Source organism: Suricata suricatta, chromosome 14 (genome assembly GCF_006229205.1).
Source record: "Suricata suricatta isolate VVHF042 chromosome 14, meerkat_22Aug2017_6uvM2_HiC, whole genome shotgun sequence".
Classification (NCBI taxonomy): Eukaryota; Metazoa; Chordata; class Mammalia; order Carnivora; family Herpestidae; genus Suricata; species Suricata suricatta.
The window spans coordinates 27,357,567-27,376,885 of record NC_043713.1 but is presented as its reverse complement, the minus strand read 5'-3'; positions in this window follow the sequence as shown (position 1 = coordinate 27,376,885).

Genomic DNA, 19,319 nt, shown 5'->3' with positions numbered 1-19,319 from the left:
AAGAGATGAGAGTAATCCAGCACCCTGGATGTTTGGGGTTAACATACTCTTTTGAAAATCTGATGGACATTTTAAAGAATCTCCCTAAAATATGATTTATATATATGGATATATAGAGAGAGAGATATATAGGTAGACAGATAAATAGATAGTTGGATGATAGGATAGATAGATATGCATTATTTCAGGAGAAGCTCATGGACTCCCTAAATTAAGGACTTCTCCCCAGAGAATAGCTTTTTGTACAAAACACAGTTATACTGTCATGTGGCTATCCCATGCTGCTTTTAAATCACATGTTTCTAGTAAGTTCTTGGCTTCCAGAGATGCTGTAATGGAGGCACACACTTTATCAGAAGGCAGGAGCCCATGGTTCCCTTCCCAGTTTTCACATGTTAAAGGCTTGAACAAGTCACCTCTCTAAACCAGAGTTACCTCCTCTGTAAAATTGGGCATTATAATTTCTTCTCTGTGGCACAGGATTGTTGTAAAGGTCAAATGAGATCAGGAATTTAAAAGCATTTTTGCGAACTTCAAAGCACTACAGAAATGATTATCATTAAAATCACTGATCAGTATCCTTAGGAATGCACTAGTGGGGTATCAACATGGGTTTTAATCCTCTCTTGGGCACCATGTTATGATCTGACCTGGGTCCGTTTCCCAGTTTGTAAACTGCAGATAACAGCTATTGTAGCTACCTCATAGAGCCACTCTGTGTATCAAATGAAATAATGAATGTGGAGGGGCTTTGCAACTCAGCAAGACTGAGGTGCCTGCCATTTCTCATCCTCTTCTTTGTCTCTCTCCATGTGCATTAATTGAGCTCCGTAAGCCCAGCAGAGTGAGGCTGTGCTCACAAGAGTCCCACTGTGCCCAGTGATGGAGCATTCCTACAAAATAACGCTAGAGTCAAATTAGACTCCAGTGAGTTAATCATGGATAATGTAATTATAATAAGTAGCAAATAAATTGATAATAATTGGCTACTTAATATTTTTATAAAGAAGACGTGAGGAGAAAGAATATAGTATGCAAGAAAGATTATCCATTGTAGAAATAATCACTCCTTCTAGCCACTTGGCCTATATTTGAATCCACCCCAAGGAGCGTACTTGTCTCTTTGGTATGCTGGGTTGCTATAAAATACTTTTTGACCTGAAATCCTGGCTTTACTTTGATGCATGAATATTCTTAGCCTCTAGTAGGTGTGCACAGGTTTCCAGCTCTCCAAGAAAGAGCACAGCAGCTGGAACTGTTGTGCCTTCCTGTTGCCAGTCCTTTCTTCTGTGTTCCCCTGTGCCTAACTGAGGTTCAGAGAAGTAGGTCAGGGACAGGTCCAGGAGAACTATCAAGCTTAAGGTGGATCCATCTCTGCCTTTTCACCAGGTTCGCTCTGGTTTCAAAAAGAGGTGGGATTTCCATGGTGCTATGGGAAGGGAGGACTAGCTGTTACTTGGTGAGGACAAATAAGGATGTTGTCAGAGTCAGATAACAGAGCAAGAAGCATCTCAACAGTCCCGAGGATCTGGGAGGTACAAAACTGGCCCTTCATTGCAGAAGTGAAGAGCAGTTCCAGAAGTGTCTTAAGTTCCATGTAGAGGGGAAGAAGAATAAGGAAATGGAAGGGAAGCTAACACCTACTGAGCCAAGGGCATTACCTGCATGATTTCATTCAACAATACCCTCTGGCATGGGATTATTGTCCCATATTGCCAGCAAAGAGCCTGAGGGACAAAAAGGCTAAAACTTCTCAAGATCACATAAAGAGTAAGGAACAGAGGGACTCCAAGTGCCAGGCCGTTTCCACTCTGCAAACTGGCTCACCAAAGGTGTCAGAGGCCTTTCCAAGTATTGGACACACCCAGAAAAAGAGTAACTCTCCAGTTGTGTCCTGTCCACAGACATTCTCCTTGATAAAGGAACTTTGATTATTATGTGATAGACACCGACTATAGATGAATAAGAAGACTCCCATCTGAGACGAAAGACTTGGGTTTTCCATCTACCGGCTTGTAAACTTAACTAAGTCCCTTAAACTTATCTATAAAATAAACAGAACATCTCTCTAGGAAATGTGTAAGTTGTCATGTAATTCAAATGCTGTGATATTTGTGAAAATGCTTTGTCATAGTCAGAGAACTTGTCATTGCCTCCATTCACAGAGCTGTAGCTGAAGGCCACGTCCCTGGCATAGACACAAAAGAGTAAAATCTGTAGAGGTCCTGGGATACTGGATAAAAATGAAACAGGAAGCTAGAATGCAGCTGAGGCCTGATAATGAATTACTCGGTCAGAGCAGCACTAGCAGTGACAAGAGACCCCACACTGCTGCTTAAAACCTTCCTAAGAATGATGGGGTCCCAGAGCCTGGGTAGAGCTAATTCTTCCTGTGTTAAGTCTAGTAGCTTCCAGCCTAGGAAAAGGAGAGTAATGGGGGAAGAAGCTGGCAGGTCATTGCAGCTGGCTAGAGCAAAAACACTGAGAGATGAGCTCTACCTCTGCTTTTCCCCATCATCCCTGGATATGGTCTCCTGGTTATATGGCTCTAGACAAAAGTATAAGCTGTAGGATCCCAGAGGGAATGGACTCTATCTCATACATGATTAGACTTTCCATAGAACCTAGAAGAGCACCGAGCTCAAATAAGTGGTTTATAACGACAAGATGCTGTACCCATCCCCCTGTGAGTTCCCATAGTCAACTTCTCCCATAATGGACTTCTTGTTGGGTAGAAGATCCTAGAGGTCTTACTAAATAGGCAGATTCCCAAGTTCGGCTCCCAGGAATTCAGATTCATGAGGCAGGAATGGAACAGAAATGTGCCTTTGAAATGATCTGTTTATAGGTCTGACTTCCCCCACCAGACTCTAAGACAATCTCTGTGTCTCCTCATCCTTGTACCCCAGGGCCTAGCAGAGCACCTGGCACATAATAGGGGTTTGGGTGTGCTCGACAATGAGACCGAAAAAATACACCCCATTCCCATTGGAATGGTTTCATATTTAGGGCTTGTGTTGTTGACAAGCATCACTGGGAATCCCCATATATCACAAACAGTACTGAACTGTCGGATGCTAGAGTGATAGAGCTGAAAAGTACCCAAATCCCTTCTTCAGCATCCCTAAAGCAAATGCACAGCTCTGGCTCTCCACAGTTATTTGGGTCTGTAGGATTATGCTCTGAGAATCATTTTCTCAGAGATCATCTAGCCAACGTAATTACAGTCACTTTGTAGACAAGAGGACGGAAGCCTAACGAGGCTAACTGACATGTTAAAAATTGCACCCTGAATCAGCGTCACGCCCAGAACTCAAACCCAGTTCTCTGGATTTTCTGGGCAGAGCTTCCTTAAAACCATAAGATTCTGAGAAGGACCTGTGTTGGTTTTTGTGTTTTCTTTTTTCAAAGAATAGTCAATAAAATCTTTTCTTTTTTTAATCCCTCTACTGCTTGCTACAGGGATATTTGTCACATGAAGAAGAAAGCATCATTTTAAAGTTCCCTGGACAGCTCTTACCAGGGACCTGGGCCATGGAAAGTCTTCCCCAGAGCCCCTTGAAATTCTAAGAAGGAAACAAAATTAGAGCTAATTAAATGTGTAATTACTGTTGATTGTAGCAAGCATGCTTCTTTTAGGTCAGATTTATTATGCAGTGGCCTGATAGTGTTTGTGACCCGTGATAGCATTGTGTATGTGTTCAGGAAATGGGGACCTTGTCTTGGCCTTGGGATTATTACTTAGAGGCAGGTTTTATAGGATTGGGGAACAGACTGCAATGGATTTCACGGAACAAGCTCTACAAAGGGTGTCTCCATGTTATGCCCATTAACCAAAACGGAACCATCCTGTGCTCTGCTCTCGCCAACGGGGCTTCCCTTCTGCAGTGCTACATCCTTGCCCAACCAAATGCTTAGCGAATCACATTAATGCAACTAACTTAATGTCTGGTGTTATGTGTCCTCCCTCCATTCTCGGTTCCTTCAATTTGGGGTTCTCACTGTAACCCACCTAACTTAATGTTTTCTGACTCTTTAGGTATTCCTGCTGCTATATCAGGCTCCCTGCAAGATGTGGTCCTTTTCTTCAGTCCTTGGGCCACATCTTCACTTTTTTTCCCTTATGCATAATCTTGTACACTCTTTCTTGGCAACTCTAGTTAAAATGCTTAGTTACAGAGGTAGGCGGACCCCATCTGTAGTAGATCCAATGAGAGAGGCTCTGCCCCCTTCTTCATTGCCCACCTGTGCTAACGATTTGAAAATAAATTGCTCTGATGGCTGTGTGCTTTCTGCTGCATTGTAATCAGCCCCATGAATTCAGAGTAATTTTCCTCATCAGACACTTCTCTCATGGGGCTTCCCACACCACTGGGAAATGGATGAGACAGATAGGATTGTGTCCATTTTGTAGGTTTTGAAGCTAAGGATCAAGGATCAAACTGACTTACCTAAAGTTAAGTTAGTAATAGGGCCCCTTCAAGAACCATCCCTTCCCGTATTCTGGTCTAATTGTCTTTAGTCCTTTTCTCCCTCTGATCATGCTCTTGTGTAGCTAAAGCGTACTCACAAGGGTGGCTGATGTGTCCTCAGTAGGATGGAAGGGAAGAAGGAGGAAATCTTTGTTTTCATCTCCTGGAATGTTCCAGTGGTTCCAGCTGTGGCTACAGTTCATGACTGCGGGGATTTTTTGCTTGTTTATTTTCTTTTGAAAGATTCTATCTCAATTCCAGAAAACTTTCCAGCAAACAGTACTTGGAGGCAGCCGGGGAAGGGAGGGCTGTTCCTTCCCTGTCATATGTCCTTAAAATAACACAATGGGGGAGGCAAGCCCTCAGGGCCCCCTTGAGGTACCAAGGATAGCATAATGAATTGGCTAATCATAAACCATTCGCTCCTGAGTTCCAAGCGATATGGTAATGAATTGCCAACGAGCCATTCGCCAGACTGCAGCCATATGGTGAGGGATGGGACCCTGGCACATTGTAGCCATACTGTGGATTTGTCTGTGTAATTGTTCCCATCCAGGACCTCCCTATCTCTATGGCTGCTAATTAACATCCTGTTTAAGCTTCTGTTGTCAAAACTAATCATTTGTTTGTTTTATGGAGACAGGTCTTTCTTTTATCTGGTTAGTAATAGTGACCATTAAGAAATGAAAATGTGTTTGAGTTCACATAGAAATATTTAAATTACCTAGTGGGTACCGAGGCCTACCAGCACTGGCCTATGGTAGCAATTCAATCTAGGAGCTTATTAAAATCAACAAATTATCATCTTTCCCAATAGAAACTCAGATGAGGTTCCAGTTTATTAATTTCCCACATTGTTCTTCCTGTCCATGGACATTACTCTAGTTGGATCTTCAGCTATAAAATGTGGATTTTATGATAATAGTGATGATAATAAAAATAATCAGGAGAAGAAGGAGATTCATTTATTAGAATAAGGCACCGTTTCAAATACGTATTTCCTATAGGTCTGAGGAGACAGTGAAATTTTGGAAAGAACAATGTTGGTTTCCTTTGTGCTCCTCTGCCGTTTTGTTTCCTTGCCTCTTTCATTGCTTTCCGTAGTCATTATCCAACTGGGCTAGAAAGAGTTTGGGGAAAACTGAAAGAAAACAGAACAAAGTTATCCTGAAAGGAAAGGGGAATGAGGACCTACTACCAGTAAACAGCAAAGCCAGTTAGAAAGGAACCATTTTATGAAGGATTTAGGAAACAAGCTATGACTTGCTCTGCTGTTCCCATAGACCAGCATGTATCCATCGTTTCTTGTCCCTCACTGCTAAGGACCAAGGGGTATTGACCCTTTATCCCCAACACACATCTCTCTGACAGCCTTTCCCCACTGACTGCCTATTACTCCCGTGCATGGATTTTCCTTTTATGATAATGTTGAGGAATACGAGGAAATGAAGGCAAAGAGGAAAGAGGAAGAGGTGTGAGGAAGCCCGATGGTAGTGTTCTCTGAGAACGCTCCTGGACTCCCCCTTGTCTACAGGGCACAGTGGGAACAGTCTCTCTGTTTCACAGGTTCCTGATTTTCCCTGTGTCCATGTCCACACCCCAGAAACAGCCACCGTGTTAATTACACGGGTCAGGCCAGTGTCTTCCGTGGCATCTGGGACATGGTATAATGCACACAGATTTCCATATGCGGTCCCTCCCCGCAGTCCTCGGCCCCAGAGCACCCACACCACGTGAGAACACGGCTTCTCAGGAGATGCTGACATTTTAATTGGAAGCATCTGTTGCCTTTTCTGTTATTTTTGGCCAGGTTTGGTTTATTTGTATGAGCCGATGTTTGTGTACAGACCCGCCTACGTGTTTCACAGGAGGCGGGACACAAAGCCGAGCATCACCGCCTCTCTCATTTTCTTCTCAAGTAGCTGACTGGGACATGTGACAGGGCCACCTGCGTTCACCCCAGTCTGCTCTGTGCTGGGGTTCTCTCAGACAAACCGAGGGTGGGGAGGGCCAAACTGAGAGCAAAAATTCACCTTCCTGGGAAAGGAGAAATTTGGGAGAGAGACGCCTGCCTCCCTCTTCCCACCCCTGGCCTCACAGCACAAACCCTAGATTATGGTGGAGCCTCTCCCACCACCCACCCAGCAGATGTCTCTCCCCTGCTCTGACTCACACACTAGCCTGGGCTACCATCCTCAAGTCACCTTCAAACCCAGTTTCCACCAGCCTCTGAGACCCCACCCTTCAACAGAAAAACCTCCCTTTTCTCTGTCAAAGCTGATCATCTCTACAGTGCCTTCTTCCAGCTGGCCAGCGGGCCTGGCCACACATTCAGCAGCACTCCTGCCAGTCAGTAATCAGCACGTACTGTGTTCTTGCTGCATTTAGAGCCATAGTGGATTGGCTAGTGGTCCCATCCAAAGTTTTCCCCTCCAGAACCTCATAATGCAAACTGTGGGGGATGAAGGTCTTTGCAGATATCTTGAAGGTAAGGATCCTGAGATGAGATCATCAGCATTCTAAATCCAATGATGGAAGAAACAGAAAAGGAAATAAGAGAGAAAGATAGAGGGCAAGATTGGAGTGATGAGCCACAAGCCAAGGAATGCCGGGAGCCACCAAATGTTGGAAGAGGCAAGAAAAGCTCCTTTCCTGGTGCCTAAAGAGCAAGCATGACTCTGCCAACACCTTGATTTTGGACTTTAAGCTTCCAGAACTGTAAAAGAATAAATTTCTATTGTTTTAAGTCACCAAATATATAGCACTATGGTAAAACAGCCCTAGGCGAGGGTGACATGGTGCACAAAATTCTAAAAATGGGAATTGGAATCATCCCTAGACTTGCAGCTAGGGGACCTGGTCTGCTGTGTCCCCTCAGAGAGGTTACATAGGCCTCCTGGGCCTCAGTATCCTGGCCTGCACATTGAAGGAGGTGGAGAGAACAATATGTCTATGACCCCTTGCAGATCTATTATTTTATGTGCTACACAAAAAAGAGAGGCTGTAACTACATAAGATGATGATGTTATCAGCCCGAGTGCCCACTGTGAAAAGCAGACTAAAAAGCCATCATGGATCAGAGGAGAAGTTCACATGCAGCACAGTCAGTAAAGACCCCGCAGAGGAGGCAGACTGAGCTCAAGGGCAGACTGGTAAAGGAAAAGAAAGCAGGGAGGGCATTAGAGACAAGGGCCAGAGGAAGGGAACATGCAGAAGTTGAATGAGTGGGTAACAGTCAGGAAATGGGTCAGGGTAGAGCAAGGAAGACCAGTAGAACACCACATTCCCACTCACCCAAAAGTCAGCTTTTGGTAATGTCTGCTCTGCTGCCAGCCTCCCTGCACCAAGAGATGTACTTTGCTCCATGGGAGAATCGGACTGTCCCTCAGCTTGCACACATCCATGCATTAAACAAATACTTACTGAACACTCACCATACAGCCAGCAGTGGCCCATGCCCTGAAGAGTCAGTGGTGAGCACAGCCTCTGCTCTCAGTGGGTTTGCAATCGGATGGTGGAGGCTGATCATTGAGGTTGTAACTATGTTCAAGGTAGTGGGTATTTTATTCAAGAACATAAACAGAGGGGTACCTCAAGCTGAGACCCACCTCAGTTCAGGGTGCTTGGAAATATTCCCAGATGACTTGTAAGCTACCTGAAAAATGAATAAAGTGTCATAAATGGTGACAGGAATGGTGAGAGCTTCCTTTAGTTCTCCCTCATTTGAGTATGTGTAAAATAAAGAAGCAGAAATATACAACAGGAATAAATTGGAACAGTAAGAAAAGGCAAGAAGAATAATCAGTTAGAAAAACATGGCCATCTGGGGCCATCTGGCACAGGGACAAATATCCCTGCACAAACTAGGGCCTTCCAAGTACAACTCTGAACCTAAAATACAAGCTTAAAATAGATACATTGTCCTTTGCTTTATTCAAAGGTAAGAAAGACTAGGATATTTTTCAGAAATGCCATCATTCAACATCATCAACAAAGGCATCTTAGCTCTCTGGAAGACTTATTGAGGTAGATCTGTTCCCAGTAATGGCTGACCTCCTGAGTCTTCTTATGTTGACTATTACATACTGGTCTTCATCTATGTTCTTTGTGTGATTCGACTCTCTCTCAGCCCTTGGGAGAGAGTCCTAAGTTCTTGCAAGGTACTTCCTTTATTGTTTCTTTGTTTGCCAACCCAATCATGGGTGCCTAACCATCTACAAAGTTTTTCTGTACAAATAACCAGTGTTGATTTAATGAGTCCCCTCAAACCTTCCAGCATCCATTCATATGGACCACTGAAAACTGTCTTAAGATCTAGGCCTAATAACTCAACATGACTTTATTAAAGTCTCTTAATTTCGAGACATCATGTGCACCCAAAACCACCTATCCTCAAGGAGTTTACAACCTGGTTGTGGAGACCAAACATAAACATGTAAAAATATAAACAGAATCACAAAATTTAGAGATATTTGGGAATCAAAGATGACCTCTGAGCTGATATCATGGGTAACAATCCTCCAAATCATTGCTTTCAGGTCCGTTCAAGGGAAAGTGCAGGGATAAAGGATCCTTGGCCCTAGCCTAGGGACTGCAGATGGTGCTGTTCTATCCTAGAGCTTCCAGTGTAGCCAATGATCTTGAAAACTCTTTGAAAAGAACAAGGATAAAAAAAATAAAGATTCCATATGCCCCTTCATGGAATACATTCCACACCTTAACCCAACTCATCTGTGGACTTGGAAGTTTCTGTTCCATCCCTCTTTGTAGCCAGGGACACAAAGAGGATATGAATCAATGTCCTTGTCTCTGCCTATCCATCTCTGTCATCTCCTCCCTATCTCCCTTTCTCTAAGTCTTTCTGTCAAGACCTGTATATCTCTCTCACAGACTCTCCACAAGTTTCTTTTCTGTGGTTTTCTCTCACTATCTCTTAATTCCTCTCAGTCTCTGTCTCCTTCTGCTACGCACATAGTTATAGGTTGGGAAGAAACCCTCTAACCTTGTCACAGTAAGCCTCAGTTCTAATTTATTGGCATGAAGGAGATCAAGGTTTAGAAGAAGAAGAAAAGACATTTACAGGAAAGCCACGATAAGGTTGTGACTGCATTTCAGGTCACTGAGGGGACAAGGAAGGAAAAATAAGTTGGACAGAACTGAAAAGTTAAGACCCAGAAAGGCTGGGTTACATTATGTGACCAATCTGCTGCTGTAATGGCCATGACTCTGCATTCTGTGGGCCCTCACTTCTGTCTCCCTTGGATTGTTTTCACAAAAGGTGTTGGGGGGGCGCCTGGGTGGCTCAGTCGGTTGAGCCTCCGGCTTCAGCTCAGGTCAGATCTCACGTTCGTGGGTTCGAGCCCCGCGTCGGGCTCTGTGCTGACAGCTAGCTCGGGGCCTGGAGCCTGCTTCCGGTTCTGTGTCTCCTTCTCTCTCTGCCCCTGCCCCTCTCATGCTCTGTCTCTGTCTGTATCAAAAATAAAAACATTAAAAAAAAATTTAAAAAACAAACAAACAAACAAAAAAACACAAAAGGTGTTGGGGCCAAAGCCTTTGAAAAGTTCTGCTAAGGTAAATTCTCTTTGTAGAGCTATCTGACTTGGAGCCCACATGATGACTTCTTCTGGAATACATAGCATTATGGGTCATAGGCCAGGCCTCCACTGCACAGAGGAGTGAACAGCGTCCCTTCAGTGTTAGGGCTGAATAAGGTTTTGGAGAGTATCTGATCCATCCTCTGCTTAACAGAGAGGGAACCTGAAGCCAGAAATATGAGGTTGTCCAAAGCCCCACAGCTAGTTTGGGCAGAGCCAGCCCAGAGCATTTCTCCACCACCTTCTCACCAGCTTCCCAGGTTCTTGCCTCATCAAGGGCAACATTGAGTGAAGTGCTTGACCTCTCTGGGCCTCAGAGTTCTTCATGCAGAATCAGGGAGCATGGGAAGAGAGCATTTGTGAGGGCTTCTTATAGAGTAGCAAGTGTTTACAACTATTCTCGTGTTTAAACCTGACATTCCTGTGTTTTACATTAGTCATAAAGATTCTCATTGTTAGGGGAGAAAAATTAGTCTCTGTGAGATTAAGCAAACTCCTCAAAGTCATGAAACTTGTAGAGTCAGAATCTGAATCCTGATCCCAGTGGTTTCTCCAGGACCCATCTCCCCCTCAGCTGTACTTGGCACAGGCTTAGAGGAAATGAGATGTATTTGGACCAATGACCTCACCCTTCCATACTCCTCAGACTCTCCACACTGCTTCTGCCCCCCAACCCCTCTCCCAGTGGAGTGAAGAAGTAGGTCACCATGCTCACAGGAGAGCAGCCTGGCCCACTCTTTCAAGGAATATCACAATGTCACATTTCCCTTGGCCTGCCAGTCAGGATCCTGCCTCTAGAAAGTGGCCCAACCAGCTGCAGAATAAAGAGGCTTGCAGCCCTGCTCCCCACATGCAGGTATCTGCCTCACCGAGAGAGGCGTCGAGATGCCCAAAGCCCCTCACCAAACAGCTAGAGAATCCCCCGAAGTCAGAGAGGAAACTTACTTGGAAAGTGGACAGCTCACTAGCTGGTTCTCATCCTGCTTGCATAGCACAGCAGCATTTCCAGCTGGCATTTGCAAAGGCCATTTTCCCCACTTTGGATTCAGGACACCTCTCCACCAGCCAGTGCTCAGAGTTAGTTGCACCATTAGACATTTCTTTGGACACACACTCATTCACACACCTACACACCAAGTCCTGTTAGTTTCATTGTCTTTTTTTTTTCTCCTTCCCTCCTGTGGGGCACAGGCCAAAGAAGATAGCCACCCACACAATATGATTTTAGATAGCAAAAAGGTCCCTGTTCCTAGCTCATGTAGTAACTCCCCTTCAATTATGTGCTGAATCACCATAAGCCAATAGCCTCTTTTCCCAGCCTTTATAGGGAGCATTACATGGTCCAGACAGTTTAGCTCTTAACACACCAATGGTGCTTGTCTGTATTCAAGGTAGCACTTTACTATGTATAGCCTTGCATCCTTATTCAACTGTTTACCACATGAGGAACTTTTCTCAACCAGGATACAGCTTCTGTGGGGCAGAAACTATATTTGGGGCAACAAGCTCTGAAATTCTAGCATGTATACAGTAACTTAAAACTTCTTTTTCAGACTCTCACGTATTACTCATAATATGTGTTCAGGGTAACTTTTCCTTGGAAAACCTTTGTCCTCCAAATCAACCCTCACCCCTTTTTTAAAGTCCATTTCCACTGTTTTCCTTGTGACATCCTTGGCTCCATTCCATACTCCAATGAAGTTAGTAACACCCTTCCCTTTGCTTGCTACATGGCCCATTATACACACCACACCTTTATCATTGCCTGATCACAGTGGTTCATTTTTATCTGCTAAATATCTAGATGTCTTTCCATCCAGAAGGTGAGTACCAGGTGGGTAACTGCCATACCCAGGAACAGCTAGCAGGAAAAGCTGAGATCTTAGGAACATGAACTTGAGGGAGAAGGCAGTTGGAACTAGGTAGGAAAGAAAGGAGACCTATCCAAGTGTCCCAAATTCTCCCACAAAAATTCTCCCATTTGTGTTAAGTCCTGTCCCAAAAATGGATCTCATAAAAAGCATTGCCTTGGAGAAGAGTACAGAGTCCAAGGGTGGGATGATATCACACAGGGGTCAGGCCTCCATCTATATATCAGACAGTTCACTTCTGTAGGCAAAGCATTACTGCGGGAAATGCCCAGGGGACATGAATTTGAAAACAGGTAGGCTGTGGCTTCAAGACACTGAGTCATCAGTTTGCTCATGGCGTGGCCCTCCTAGGAAAAGGGGGGCTAGAAAAATGGGCTCTCAGTTTTCATAGAATAAGCCTAGCAAGAGCCCAGCCTAGCAGACTGAAGTTTGAGATGTGGTTTCAAGCCCACAGGGGAATGAGAAGGCTGGGAAGGTAAACTGAAGCAGGAGCCTATACAGGATATACAGGAGCACATTTCAGAGGAAAGATAAATGCTTGGAGATTATATAGCAATGCCCATGAGCATCCCTGGGCAACAGACTAATTCTAGGGTCCATTAGATGATGGAGGTGAGGCTCCCAAATGAATTCTTGGCCTCACCAGGTATAGCTCAGGAATTGGGGTAAATGGGGCCAGCAAGGAAGGAGTGGGGAACAGAGAAGCACAAGCCAGATAAGGAGATTCCCAGGCAAGGAGGAAGGGTTCTTTCTCAATTTTATACCTCCTGCACCCAGCAAACTGCCTGATCCATATGAAACACTCAAGAGAGATTTGTTGGAGTGCATTTAGGAGTGAGAGAAGTTTCCAGATACCTTTCCATCATTTTGGCAGGTAACTCCCCACTTTCCTGGTCAGGCCCTGCTTACTGGAACCCTTCGTCCAGTGCCACAGAGAAAGTGCAATTCCCCCTCTGCACTATTGCTCATTACCAAGAAAAATGACGGCTTGATAGTCTTCCAGCAAGAAAGAACGATCTATTTCATTTGGAAGTTTGGTAATTGATTAGAGCAATAGATTTTCTTCAGGGCAGCCTCGCTGGGAGAGTCTGGCTCGGGCACAAGATTTACATACATCAGGTTCACTATGCCTTCAGAGTTTGTCTCAGAGGATGAGATCACAAGGCCATTACTGGAGTGGGTGGTGGGCTGGAAGGATGGGGAAGGCAGAGGGGAATTCCCAGACATCATTTCTCAACAATGAGGGCCGTGTCTAGTTCAGAATACTTTCAAGTACTTGGTAAATCCATTACCAAGGATCTGTCTACTCTAGGCTGCAGAGAAAGCACTTCTTTGAGGATCCCTGTTGACCAAGTTTCAATGTAGATGGGCTCCAGAAACTTACCACTAGCCTGTGTGGTGCCCAGTCAGAGAGGTGCGCAACGATGGCTGCAGTATTCCATGGCTGCACCTCAGCCTCAGTGAAGGGATACCCCAAAAGCTCACATTATGGAGCCACTATGGAGGTTAGTGGGACCAGCTGGTAGCAAACACAGGCCTCTATTACAAACACCATCTGAGGCACATCCTAATCTTATATGCCCCAACCTTTATTTCCCTCTCTGTGTGTCTCTGAGTCAAAACCTACTTTAAGAAAAACTCTCAAGCTGGTCATTTACCCACCAGTGTAAACATAACTCATTACGTTTTCTTTCTCATAATAACCTCCACTTTAAACCTTACCACTAACTCTCTGGTGAAGAAATTTCCAGCATCATTACATTGATAAGATGGGGGGGGGGCGTGGAATACATAGGAGGGATGCACACGACAGACAAAGCACATTTTTTAATGCCATTGTGTAATGATACTCCCATTCTTTGAATCACAACACTGGCTCCAAATTAGAGTCTGTTGGACTCAAATGCAAAGTTCACTGTGATACATGTAATTATAATAATGACAGTTTGAACTTAGCCCCAAAGTGAAGGAGAAAGGGGAAAGGTGTTTAGATCTTACCTACACGTATACAAAGAATTGATGGGTGACTTGGGCCTCTATTGCCTGGTCCAAGGTGTCTGATGGTGAAAGGCATGAGCTACTTGCCTGGTCTGTGCTATTCTCACTATACCTACACAGACCCATGATGGAGGTTTCTCCTTTGACCAGCTGAGAATAGACCCAATCTCCATGGGGATCCCACAGACTAAGAGAACATTACCTCCACACAATGTTCTGCTCTGGAGTGATGAAAAACTGTAACCTTCCCTGTCCCTCCTTGGGTAGGCATCCTACCCTTTCTATGCTGCAGCTCCTGGTTTCATCTCTAGAACTACAAATTAATCCTAATCAGACTAATAGCATCAGCCACAGATTGGGGGGAACAAAGCTTCCCCCAAGAATGATACCATGGAGGTAAACATCAACTCTGATAAAATGCAAATCTGGCCTCATAGATGAACTTGCCTTGTTCAAAATTTCCCATAGATGCCTTAGGTGAGTGTTCTAAGGGGGACCTGGCCCATATTACTTGCTGCATAAATGGTGATATTGGGAGGCATAGTGGTCAATCCACAAAATTATTGCATGACTATGATGGGCAAAGCTCAGTTCTGCCAGAGATACAAAGATGAATAAAGATAACCCATGCCCTCAAGATTTAGGTGGAAATCCACCCATGAGGTAAGTACTGCAAACTTCCTGTTACTTACATGGCACTGAGATAGCTACTAATATAGCAATTAATACCCACTAAAATGTTAATTTATATATAAATAAATACTTTTATTCCTACCCTTAAGGCTACCTTCTTTCCTCTGTTCCCCAATTTATCAAAATTTGAAATGCAACACCAGATTCAGTGATTCTCTTGAAACCTAATAAGAAAACAATAAGAACCCCATTAATCATAACAGCATTCTTCCGGGGCAGGTTGAGAGGGACGTGTTAGCCTAACAGGATGAGCAATTCATTCACAAAAGTGTTAAAATACCTGATGGTGTGTGCCCAGCACCATAACAGTGCCTGGCACTAAATGATTTGTCAATAAATATTTGTTCAATGAATGAATGAATGATTGATTGAAAATGGAAGACTTTTCAAGTGCTCTTAATACAACTACAGAGTCTGGATATTATGATTTTAAAGTAACTGCCTTGACATACTGTATTGTAGGATCGCTGAGCTAAAATCCATTCTTAAAATGGAGACTAAGGAAAGAGTGTAAATTTGTGTTCAAACACCTGGTACTGAGCTTGACTAATACCAGCTAGCCAGGTCGGCCTTGGGAGGGTCCTTTAATCTTTCTGAGCCTGTGTTTCCTAACCAAATAGTCTGGGAAATGAAGTACAAGCAGAGTCAATTAGGCCCAGAGGAAACAAAAGGAACACATCTCAGCCAACAGGGGGCACCCTCCACAGCTCACCCACTGTGGAATGCTGACACATGGGGCCTGTGAAGGCAGGGTGGGGCCAAGCTGCTCACAGGAGCAAGAAGAATTTAACACAGACCCTTAGTTCTTGGGAATGAATCAGGGTCCGCTCTGCAGACCTTTGAGTTCCCTAAGAGTGAGGCACCTTGCACACCCAGACTGCCCTGTAAGTGGAAATTCCTCACTGTGAAAATCCAAAGTCAATAGGTGTGTGAAATCATAATATTAATAAATAATTGAGTTAGTCATTGATATGGTTTCCTAAACTCCCTTTCTGAAGATTCTCATTAAAACAACATAACAGTTGGACTTTGGGGAGTGCAGGGGGTATGCTATCCCAGGTATAAGGCTGCATTGATGCTGGGGTCAGAGAACATTAAATTAAACTTATCTAGAACATATTGAATTTTCATGTTTTTCTTTATATCCCTTCCCTCCCTCCACTATTTTCCTTCTTTCTTTCCTTTTGTTCCTATCTCCCTCCCTACCTTCTTTCCTTCCTTTCCTCCTTCCTTCCCATCTTCCTTCCTTCCTTCCCATCTTCCTTCCTTTCTCTTAGCCTAAGGTAAAGCAATATCATAAATTGGAAAGATCACTCAGACCTTAATTCTCCTGCCAAATTTGCCACTGAAATAAGTGTGAACCTAGTGGGGTCATTTTATTTCTCTGGCCCTCCACATCCTCATGTATAAAGTGAAGGGTCTGAACAGACCTGTGGTTTTCAGATGCTGCCTCAGGGAGCTGAGTAGGGGAAGAAAAGATCAGATATGGGGCTTGCAGCCCTCTGCCCTCTCCTCAATCAGGAAGCTGGTTTCTTATCTGCTTTCCACAGGGGAGGAGACTTCATAATAGTTCATTTGACAAGAAAAAAATGTTCTCTTTGCTTTTTAAAAACAAAATGTTAGAGACCCACGGGGCCACTTGATCTCGAAGGTACTTTCACACACCAGGGGTGTAGGTTTCCAGTGTTTATTGAGTTTCTGTCATGCAAAAGACGTGGTGCTCTTGCTGCAAAATGAAACCAGGGGGAGTACAAGGCAGAGTCCATGACTCAAGGTGCTCCCTGGGCTCTGGCACTCACCACGGGGATACATGAGTGCAGGAGGCACGGAGAGATCAGGGAGCAATGTTGGCAGCAAAGGAAGGTTCACAGAGGGATAGAGCTTGAATTAAACCTTCGGAGATAGGTGGCACCTGGAAGGAAAGAAGGGCGAGCACACAGAAAGCACACGGAGGCCCCCCTCTGCCCTCCACAGTCCTGGCTGTGTGCCATCTGTGTGCCGCCATGGGGACACAGAGGTGAAACAGACACCACCATTGGGTGAGACGTGGACAGCCCACTAAAGAACACAGTGGGCTCAGGGCCCAGCTCCATTTGGGTCCTCGATGGTGATGACAGAGCTTTTCCCACGAATTCATCTGACTCTAGTTAGCTTGGAAAAGGCCGCCTGAGTCAGCAGCAGGGCAGACGAAACGACCTCCCGAAGTAACTTCTCATGAGACTCGGCCCTGGCTGATTCGGTTTGGCTGGGATTCCGAGACATTCCAATATCTGCACAAAGGGCAGGCCCTCACCCAGCCAGACTGACCTCAGCCTTGCCTCTTCCAATAGATAATTATGCCTTTAGGTCTCCAAAGCAAAACCTGTTGTGGGTAACCCTTGGAAGTGACATGCTGTTTTCTGAAGGGAATTAAAGGGTCTGGAGTAGCCAAAAGGCTCCTCAGCAGGAGGGTTTGTTATTCTTCTAATTGTGGCATTAAACCTCAGGCTAGCATTACATAAACATTCATGCTGCTATCCAACTGCCGAATTCGCTTCTTTTGACAGGCGTTATCATGGCCAAGGCCAGTCTCACCCGGAGGTGAAGGCGGCCACCAGTTCTTGGCTGGGAGTTGTAAATCCTGTACCTTGAGGAACCCAATACCCTGACCTTCCCTCCCAGAGCTTTCTCGCCTTTTGACTAATGCCTGAAATTCTACCTTTGGGATTTGGGGCATTCTCCTGCACACTTTAATCCCTCGTTTTTCTGGGAGGGAATAGTAGGTTCATAGGGCAGCAAAAAAATAAAAGTTCACTGGTAACAGAGAAGAGTTAGAAAAGAAGCAGCTTCCTCAATGGGTAGCTTCTATGGAGAAATGTGTTTTATTGCAACTGTTTTAGAAGATCATTGAACTGGAATGTTCAAACTAATACTGTATCTTAACTCTGATATCTTCAATTAGATATCTTAAACAAAACAATAATAATAATAATAATAATAAACACAGATCTAGATTCAGTCTGCTCTCTACTGCATCATATAGAAGAAGGAATAAAATGATATATAATATGTTTTCCCAATTGTAATTCCATGTTTCATAAGATCTGTTACCTGCCAAAGCATAGGTGATATCTCTGGGTCACCACAGCATTTCCAAGACATCTTTCAGATGGTCCATTTCATTTCACAGCTGATACAAATCAGATCCCTGTTCACCATGTGCTATGCACTCTAGCTTTCATATTGTATTAAATACTGTGATTTTAAAAATAGGTAATAATCTTGTTAAAAATCACATATCCATTATTTGCATGTAGGCAGCGTTAAACTTCAGTAAAACTCTTTCGTGAGAGCATTTGTATTCAGCCATTTGTCATTCATGCAGTCTGTTTAGCAGCTATCAAGTTCAGTTCTAGACACCAGGATTACTGGGGAAAGAAGAGAACTCAGCCCTCACGTATAATCTGGAGGTGGTACAGACGCATTAGTAAGTAAAGCAGCCCTACTGGAATAGAGTAGTGACAGACAACCCAAAGCAAGGAATTCTAATGTCCTGAGTCCCCAGGAAGAGCTTCACAGAGGAGGGGTTCACGTTGATGCTGTCAGAACTCAGCCACTGATGGTCAGAGATTAAGACATGGTGACCAGAGCTCACTTTCCTTTGTGTTTTCACAAAAAGATGGATAATCTAGGGACTGGAGTTGTAATTTCTTTCGAGTCCTTTTCTTATGAAAAAAGAACAGATGGATCTCAGGTTTTTGGACATCTCTTCAATAGAGTACCATCTTAGCTCCCTTTCCTTGGAGAGCAAAGCCAAGGGCAGGCAAGCTAGTTTGCACAGGTGTTAGGGAAAACAAGATGCGTCCTCCGTGATTTTGGCAAACTGAGAGCCCCTGCTGGCAGGGGGCCAGCCCAGTGGCATACAAGTAATATAATACACAATCTAAATGCAAGCGTTTGGGGCCTGTTTGGGGAATCAATTAACAATAAGCATATACATCCATTTACAAAATAGCAGTGTGCTGGAGTATACCCACATTGTAATTGGAAACTAAAATAATACCAGGAGGAATAATCATTAAAAACTCTTCTCTGAAAAGCCAAGAATAATATTAAGAAAATAAAAAATGTCGTCCATCTGCAGAGTTATATCCTTAGGGAAGCACTGCAGAGCGTACTAACAAGCAACTGAATCCGTGTATAAATGAACTGAAATCCACGAAGGCAGGGAAAGGCAAGGTGGGGCTCGGACTGAAAAAAAAAAAATCTCCCTTGCAGATTAGCTCCCCCTGAACCAGGCATAGTTCCATTTGATCGCCTCTTGTAGGAAATGGAATGTTGACCCTCCAGGGAAATCATCTGCCCATTCACAGAGTCCCCAGCGTTAGTTCTGAACTTGGATCATCCTCTCCTACCTCCACAGCCCCATGCCCACACAGGAGCTCACATGCCTGCACACACACACCTCACTTGCTCACCCCCCATGGGGAATCCCAGACTCATAATTCACTGTTAGTTGCCAACTGGTGAAAGGGAACAGAATAGGATACCCCAAAATATGCCTTTTAGCATAAGGATTGTCTTCAGCTGATTTTTTAAGATTTATTTTTAATGTTTATTTATTTTTGAGAGAGAGAGTGGGGAAGGAGCAGAGAGAGGGAGACAAAGAATCTGAAGAAAGCTCCAGGCTCCAAGCTTTTAGCACAGATCCC